Raw genomic sequence first — 9,467 nt, forward strand, 5'->3', positions numbered from 1 at the left:
ACTGCTCGTTTCCCGACCTCGCAGTGGCCGAATTGCGTGTTGTTAATATTCATTGGTAATTTAATCTGCTGATTATTATTTGACTGGATAGAAGTGATTTAGCAGTTATTTACATATGAATTGGTCATAAAAACAATAAGAGACTTGTAAAATTAATTGAGACAAATCAATACAATATTAATGAATTATAAGATTAATAACAAGATTAACAGTGAATTAAACTAAATAGATTAAACAAAGTTATTAACTAAGAACCAATGATAATGACGACAAATAACAGATACAAATATATCAACGATGAATTCCAAGAGAGACTCAATATTGATGAATCGAACCTTCTAAAACCCGGATTGATTTTAATGACGAAACCGCAAATATGAATTATAAGTGATTTAAGTCGGGAATTTAAAAAGATGAATTAATTATTAATGATTTACATGTCAAAATTATTATGCTAGAAAATATCGTAAATAAAACATTGAGCAATTGAAGGCAAATCAAACGAACAGAGAAACAAAGATTTAAGGAAGAAGAAAGGAAGCAGGAATCGCGTAGCCTCGTAAAGAGGCGAAAGGTGTGCTACGCTCCTGAAGAGGCGCAGCAGTTGTCGCCCTTTCTCGACGCTTGTCTCCGTCATTCCGTAGAAAAAGGTTTAAAACAAGGTTTTATTAATCGGCTTCAATGTAAGCCGACTTAAATCTTACAATAATGATTACAAAAATAAAGCACTAATAAAAAGAAGGGATTTATACCCTGACTTCTCATGTTTTTTTACTTAAACAGATTGACTAAGTTAACGCGTTAGTGATGCTCAACACTAATGTACTTACTAAAGTGCCTTAATTTGAAATTAAACAAGATTGATTAAGGTTGATTGATGTGGAGTTGGTCAAATTGGTCATGCAAAACGCAGGCTGATACTCCGAAGATCCAAGCTTACGGGTCGAAAGTTCAGCATGAGGCGCCAAAAAAGCAAGAGCGTGGTCTAGAAAATGCAAAGGGAGAAGAGAAGGGCTGACACTCTTGAGAAATATGAGGAACGAAGGTCCCTATTTATACTAATCACGGGAGGCATTAGGGGTTTTGGAGAAACATTGAAGTGAATCTCAAAAGATTTGAAAATATGCGTAAAGGAATCGGGAAGAGGCGCAGTAGCCCATCGTCTCTTCGAAGAGGCGAGCACTCTGGCCGCGGCCCTTTCCTAAGTGGTTTTTTCTCCTACTAAGAAAGATTTCCGCGTTTCTATTATGGAATTGCGGTTTGATCTCAATTTCTTTAATATTTTATATAATATCGGATATAATTTGCCAAAGAGATTAAAAAAGATTGAAAATATGGAATAGAAGTATCCGGAACATTCCGTAATATTCACTCCTGATTTTAAAACTAAGTTATTAGAAAATGAAGACGCTTTTGACCTCGACCCAAATGTACTCTAATTCATCACAATTGACCGACGCGCCATAGATGACATTATGAGGTAGACACAAGTGTTTGAGCTTACTTGACAAACTTACGAATCACATATAAATCGCCCGCATCAAACACGCGCCCAATCATCACCGGTGGCTTCATGTGAGGTGCGTAAATAAGGTATCTACAGCAGCCCCCACTTTGATTGAGGCTTGACAAGGCTAAAGTCAAAATATAGCCATCAAGTCAATCAAAGATTACAACCTGACGACTATGGCGACCGAGGCCTCAAGGGGGTCTCGAGCACACCCGACTGCTCTAGAACATTTTGTAGTCTTTCACACGGGGAGGGTCGTTTAAAGTCCATTAGACCACGTATGAGGCTCGCCACCCACAAGAAGAGACTATACCTGAGATTCCTGAGACTCCAAAGGAAGGCAATAACGTGAAATCGAAGAGTGCAAAGCAGACGCGCAGAACTCGCCGGGGAAATCTGCTCGCCCGCTTTTTAAACAAACTTGGGCAAAACTTGATGTTGATGTTGATCTCCACGTGTTGGAGAGGGAAAATTACTGCCTTGAACTTCGCTGGGGGGAACATAATCAAATCGACCTCCGCGCCTTGAGAGGGACAATTGTCCGCCCGTAACTCGCTGGGGGAATGTATTGCAGGTGTGTCAAACACTGTGAGGGTACTCGCTTGTTGTGGCAAGCGAGGTCTTGATGTTTATCGCAACAGCTTCACAAATTGGGTTTAAAAATGGTCCTGGAGAAGAAGAAACATCAAACGGACCAAATATATGATATATGGTATTTGAGGAAGAGGCCACCAAAAATGGCCCACAGATAACGAACTTATAATGAAATCTTCGAAAAATTAATTTTGAGGGAAACTGAGGAAGAGGTGCAGAAGAGCTGCATCTCTTGGAAGAGCGCAGCACTCCGCAAGGCCCTTTCCCGAGTGTGGCTTCTGCCTCTGGGGTAAAAACCCATAAAGTCTTGTTTTATTCATAATTTCAAACAAAATTCGTCTAATACTCCCTCATTCCAACAATACTCGCCAAAATTTGATCAAAAGCTTGCATTTGCCATGACTAATCGAGGTATGTGTATTATCTTTGCATTAATCTTCCATATTTGATCAATTTGGATTGACAAATTAGGGTTTCCAACCCTAAAAAATGCTCTAAAATTTAAAGGGCTTTTCCCAAACGATTTTGTCTTGCAAAAATGACATGGTATATGGATAATTGGCAATATATGATCATAACCATATGTTCATTTCGAATTTTCATTTAGTCTTGAGCATTTAAGTGAAATTGAGACTCGCCCACAACCAACGTAAATTGCTTCAAAAAATAGCCTTAGGATTTCCCATTTTATGGCGAAACTTGATATTTAATCCTTTGTACGATGGGCAAACTTCCTACTATTTCAGAATTTTGATTTGTGACGGCTTTTTCAGGACACTTTTCTAGGCATAATCATCATTATAACTGAATGCATTTAAATTCGACTCAAACCCATGACTAGGCTTCAATTTAGATTTAATCAATTGACCTATATTACCACGAATGGTCGGGTTTTTAGGAAAATGGCCAAAGATGGCGAGAAAAAGAGCGATTATCAAGCTTTGAAAGCTCGAAATCCTTAATTAAGGCTTGTCATTTGACGCGCACCAAATTCACTTTAATTATGCAGTGACGAGGCTTCTACGCTGTGAGGGGTCCCATGGACGTGGACACGGTTTTAACCTTCTCGTGACACTCGAGGAGGCGTTAGAGCATGCTTTTTTACCGTCGTAGTGGCACTTCGGCTGAGGACGAGGTCGCCGAGGAGGAGGTTGTCGAGGAGGAGGAGGCCAGAGGCAAGCCAACGCTGACGAGGTGGTCATCACCGAGAGAGCACCCGAGCGGGCCGAGAGTGGGATCGCGTACACCCTATCCGGGCTTTGAGGGTCACTTGTCCTACAGGACGGAAGAGATTGGTAATTTGAACTCATCACTCTTTTCATTTATCTTCTTTTATTCTTATTCGCTATTCCCTTCTTTCATTCGAGCAAAGATAGCTTCGCTTTCAATCAAGATAGGAGGCCGGGAACATCGTGTCTTTCTCAGCCACACGACGATGATGGAGTTTACGGGAGGTTGTCGCCGGAGGAGCGACCATCATCGGGCCGGGAGCGTTAGGTGCCTTTGTACGAGTTTGAGGGACATCAAGGAAAGGAAGATTCGCTAACCTTAGTTCTTTAGCCTTCATTGGTTTTTGACACGGCCTTCTACCTTTCACATGCCTTTGGCCAGGTTGGGGTCAAGTTTGGAGGATTACGGCATGATTTCCGTTTGTCATGAGGTGAGGTTGTCGGCCGGCGAGACAAAACCTAAGGCGACTACCGAGGCTAGAGTTGACCATTGGAACCTCGGGCGCCGATGGCGCCGCGGTTCCGGGCCGGTGCCTAGTTTTCACGTCCGGGATTACTTTGGTCGGGAAGAGACCGCGATGGTGGTGATCGATGGGAGGGAGACAGCCTCCTCCTCCTTGCACTGCAGCAGTAGAGCTCGCTCAGTGGCTCGGTGGTTCTTGCCGCCGATCTACCTCGAGACAAGGAGAGAGGATGTCGATAAGCTTCTTCCCATCCTTTTCGACCTGAGTGGCCTAGGCCGCTGGGACTCGGGTCACGCTGGTTTTGCTGGTCCCTATTCGCTATTTAGGGCCATGGTTCGCTCCTGAGTCGAGTAGAGAAGGGGACTTTCCTACCACCGTTGGCCTGGATCCAGCTGAGGTATGAACCTTGTTTGTATCATGAAAGATCATTTCTTCTTTTTCGAATCACAAAAGATCGTTATTGATTATCTTGCCGCAGGCGTGTACTCCTACTTCCCGAGTCATGCGCCCAAGAGGATTCGTGAGCTGCTGGAGAGAGCTTATCCCATTGTGAGATTGGGTGATTTGTCGACGAAGAGCCAGCATTCATTTCATGACGCTCCGCCGACGGACGTGAACGACCTGCTAGTTGGAGGGCGGAGTACTCTTCGGATCGACCCTTCTTTGTTTGCTTCTTCATTGCTTTTTAGAACCGATCATAAGAACGCACTTTGCTCGCTTTTCATAAAGGGTGCTGTGCCTTGGGTGGACTACACCGCGCCCCTCCTCTTTGTGGCTGAGGTCCTTGACCCAGGAGCTCGAGCCGGGTTGTCGTGTGAGGACGCGACGGGTCCCGGGTGGTAGTACTGGTGGCTTAGCGTCTCTGCCGGCTGCTCGTGATGTCCCCGACGGTCCCCCACGATCCTCCCTCGGACGATGTTCGTGGAGCCTGGCCGAGAGGGAGGCAGACGGCGCACGCCGTGACGACGCCCTCCTTTCTTCCCCTGAGTACTACCGCTGCTCCTTTACCAAGTCGCGATCGCCAGTTGTGGTAAGTGCTTTATTCTTCTTTCGATTGTCCCGAAACATGATGAATGATCATCAATTAATGGGAAACCATTTGAAATTTTGCGTAAGGTTGAGGTGGCGGCATCGAGCCCCCAAAGGTACCCCCGAGACCTCGGAGTACACCGATGCGACTGGGAGATGACGACGATCTCCGAGCCGCAACTTTGACGCGGCGTGAGAGATGCCACCGACGAAAGGCGTGATCCGATTCGATGGTATGTTCCCCAATTTCCATTTAATTTTTTTGTATAAGAACACACTTGTTTAAACTTATCCAAGCATCAGCAGACCGTGTTTATCAAACGTAGGTCGCGCCCATCCCGGTTCGTGGCTTTGTGGAGGGTAGCCAACCGCTGCGGCTACCGCATCGAGGCACTTGGTCGGCGGTCGACATCGTATGAACCTTCCGCTTACTTCATTTTTGAATTTTTCTAATCCTCTCTTTGTTCAAAATGATCGTACGAGCCAATTCTGTCAAGCCAGAGAGGAGTCATGACTTGGAGCTTGTAGCCAGCCCAGCCCGAGAGGAGACGGTCACGAGGGAGCTAGAGTGTCCGCGACGGCTGATCGTTGCTCTGAGGTGAGAGTTACTGAGTTGGCGCGACGTGAGTTTGTTGCTGTCGTTTTTGTGGTCAGATTTACTTCACACACTTTTGTACATTATAGGACCTTCATTTTGCACTTTATACACTTTGTTTTGCCCGAGCCCTGATTTGGTACATATTCCTTTTGGTTGTATATATAACGGCTTTGAGTGCCTTTCTTTATTAGGTGTATGTTTGTACTCGCAGTTAGCTTTGAGCAGGTTTGGTAGATGACGGTTTATGCCGTCATGCTGCCGACGATTTACATAAATTGCACATAAAGCACATCTTTGTACACATGGCCTAAATTATCAAAAGACAAAGACTCGAGAAAATGCAAAAATTATCAAAATGATAGGGCGGTAGGAGTGGTTACCCCTAAAAAATGAACACAGAAACATATAAGTTTGAAATGAAACGGACTGGAAATGATTCCCCAAAAAAAGAAACGGGTAAGTTTGAAAACAAGTAATTAAATTGGTGAAATGATTTTAAAAAAAAAATTAAAAAGAAATGGATAAGTGTGTCAAATGACGAGAATGCCGATGTCGCCTCGAAATGCGTGCCCGTAAGATTAGGAAACTCGAAATATAGTAATTTGACGGAATTAAAAAAATAATAGAAATTATGCTTTACGGAATTAGGAAATATCCAATGCGGAAAATCACAGAATACGAGATGAGGAAGAGGCGAGGAGAGGCTGCGTCTCTTTAAAGAGGCGCATCAGTGTTGTGCCCTTTCCTAAGTGTGTCCGTTTCTGCATTTTAGGAAACAAACTTTTAGTATAAATATAGACGTCGATGGAGGTTTTATTCACATAATTCTTGATTTTCTCCTCCTCTTATTACATAAAACTCTCTAATTAATCATACATCATGAATACTTTAGAAATTTCATCTCAAAAGAATGGACAAACGAGTTCTCAAATGTAGAGAAACGTGATATGGGTGCCAGCAACTTTGGATCAATTTTGAGTCATGACTAATCAAGGATTTCAAACCGTTCTTGGATGCTTGTCTTGAGTATTGGGACCCAACTATCACGATTTGCCTTTCCCGGAGGCGAGATACGCCCATTCCTCAAGAAATTTTGCAATTAGTGGTTGGGACCTCGGAACATTTACTCTCCGCTATACCTCTACTTCTCAAAGGGTATAAAAACAAATTTAGGATTTGCTTGGATTGACAAGAGCTGAGGTTGACCGCCTTGTGACCTCAAAAGGAGTCCGAATGCTGGATTTCATTGATCGATTCGTAAATAGGGGGATCCTACTATCTCCTATGTTGCGAGGGGCGGAGGGCATTCGGGGTTTTGGCCTATTGCATGTTTATGTCCTTCAAGGGCATGTTTATGAGGATATGAGAGTGACCTCGCTATTTGAGCCTATCAGTGATGGGGCTGAGAGCCCACTTGCCTATGTTTAGGAGAGATTCTGTTGGGGTTAGATAACGGGGAAAGCCAACGCGACCTTCCTTATTTGGGAAGTCCCACTGCGGTAAAAGAACACAACTTTTCTTTTCTCTTTTTTTGTTTTTTTTTCCGTTCTTTTTCCGTTCTTTTTTTCTCGGATACTAATAATGCTTTTGGTAGGTTTGGCTTATGGAGCGCTTACGATTGATCGAGCCCCCAGCTAATGTTCCACGCTATCATGCTCGCTCACCCTGCAATGAGGACTAGGCTTTACATGGTGGACTTTACCGAGTGCAACTACCGAGAACAAGCCGAAGAGCGAGGACGGGTCCTCGATTAGATGAATCGTACCATGGTGGCATTTCAAGTCTGTTACTGGAGATCGCTCCCAGATCCTACCTGATCGGTGCGCATTCTCGGCTTGAATTCATGATATGCATCTTCCCGAGAGGTCAAGAGGCAGGTTGGATTGAAGCAGATGATTCGAATCTTGATCTTGTTCCCATCTTGCCCGTGGCGCTTACTACGAGAGCCGAAGAGAGTGGGCCATCAAATGGGCTCAAATAAACATGTGGTTTCTTAACTCTTCTGTTAGTGCACTATGGGTGTCGATTCCTACTTGCAGTGGAGAAAGCTACTACTCAAGGAGCGCGAGAGACTAAGGAAACGCGAACACTGTTGACTACAAGGTTCGTGATGTAGAGAAGGAGAAAAGAAGCACTCTGACCGAGGGAGAGGAAGCATCGGATTTCGAGTTGTTCATCCAACGAAGAAACCGAAGACTTCTCCTGCCGTGGAAAAGGTGGTAGATAAGAATGGCAAGGCTAGACCACGAGAGAGGCCGTTGGTGATTAGGCCCGAGATAGCGCAGGAGCGCCTCGCTGAAGTGGTCGAGACAAGAAATAGTGATAAGAAGGACAAAGCGAAAGGGAAAATGGAAGAATAGCCTAAGTCTTTGATATTATTTATTATTATTATTTGCAATATGGTGGGGTTTTTAGAATTCTAGCCTATTTATTTTAGCATTTATTTTATTATGTAGCGTATTATTATTATGAAAAGAAATGAAATAAAGTCATTGGTTATGAAACTGTTATTGTGATTTTTCTTTTATTATTCTTGTCAGATTCAAATGCATATGCAAATGTCCTTTATTTACATTTAAAAAATAATGGGTTGTATCCTCATGAAGGATTGCCTCACGTATTCATTTTAAAAATGAAATCTAGCCCTTCTTGCGTAGTTCAAGTAAATGTAAAAGAATAATTGTTCTAAGCAAGAGCTATATGAACTAGAAAATAAGCATGAGCTTTACTTACTCTTAAAGCACACCAAATTCGCAGTTTATTTGATGATATGAGGATGACGATTTGTCAAATGCAAAGAGCAAGGTGACATTAGCTTATTTTAGTGGCCAGGGGCGTTTATATTCCGTGCCACAGGAGCGACACGTGAGGTAAAGCCACGCGAGGCGCGTTTTGTTCCTATTCTATGCATAGTAACGCTTAGCTGGCTCCGGCCTGCTGCTGGCAACGCATTCCCATCTAAGTCTCTGTGATCCCAACCGGCATCGGAGTATGGATTTGATAAACGGTCCGCCCAAATACTTAACTTCTCGCGGATCGAATGCAAAAGAGCTCTAATTTATCGAGAACCAAGTCTCCTTCTTTGATGTTCCTTGGCTTAACCCTTTGCTGAAGGCTCGCTTGATACGTGCCTCAATACGTTTGGTACTACTATGCAACGCGCGCACCCACGTTCATCCAGGAGAATGAGTTCTTCAGTACCTATCCCTTCCAATCGGCTTCTGGATTTGACTTTGTGCAAAACACGCAAGGATGGCATTTCTCGAGCTCGATCGGCTGCACTCGCCCACGCCGTAGGGTCAAATAGAAAGGGTGGCCTCAGCATGGCCCTAACATGTAATGATATCGTATAAGGCAAATGGTATCTTGCTTGGCCAATCTCGATAGTTGTCAATCATTTTCTTTAGGATTGTGACAACGTTTTTGTTTGTTGCCTCTATCGCACCATTAGTTTGTGGCCTATATGGCGAGGAATGGTGATGCTTGATTTTGTACTTGGCTAGCAATTGCTCTGGTCTCGACTTGGAAATAGGATCCATTGTCACCGATGATCTCATGTGGGCAACCGTATCGACAGATGATATTGGTTTGTATGAACTTTGCCACGTTCTTGGTCGTGAGACTAGTATAAGAAGCCGCTTCTACCCATTTGGTGAAATAGTCGATAGCCACCAAAATGAAACAGTGACCTCCTGTTCCGGCTGGGGTGATCTTTCCGATGATGTCGATTCCCCAAGCAGAAAATGGCCAAGGAGATGTCATGGTGTAGAGTAATGAAGGAGGGACATGTTGCACATTCCCGAAGATTTGGCAGTTATGACAATGTCTGACATACTTGATGCAATCGGATTCCATTGTGGTCCAATAATATCCCAAACGCGTGATTTTATTTGCCATCATTGGTCCACTCATGTGAGGGCCACATTCTCCATCATGGACTTCTTCCATCACTTTCCGTGCCAGTGAATGATCAAGGCAACGCAGGATTACGCCAAGAGGCGTTCTTTTATATAATTCTCTCTTGCTGAGGACGATTGGGAAGA

The sequence above is a fragment of the Silene latifolia genome, chromosome 11, assembly GCF_048544455.1.
Source record: "Silene latifolia isolate original U9 population chromosome 11, ASM4854445v1, whole genome shotgun sequence".
In the NCBI taxonomy this organism is placed as follows: domain Eukaryota; kingdom Viridiplantae; phylum Streptophyta; class Magnoliopsida; order Caryophyllales; family Caryophyllaceae; genus Silene; species Silene latifolia.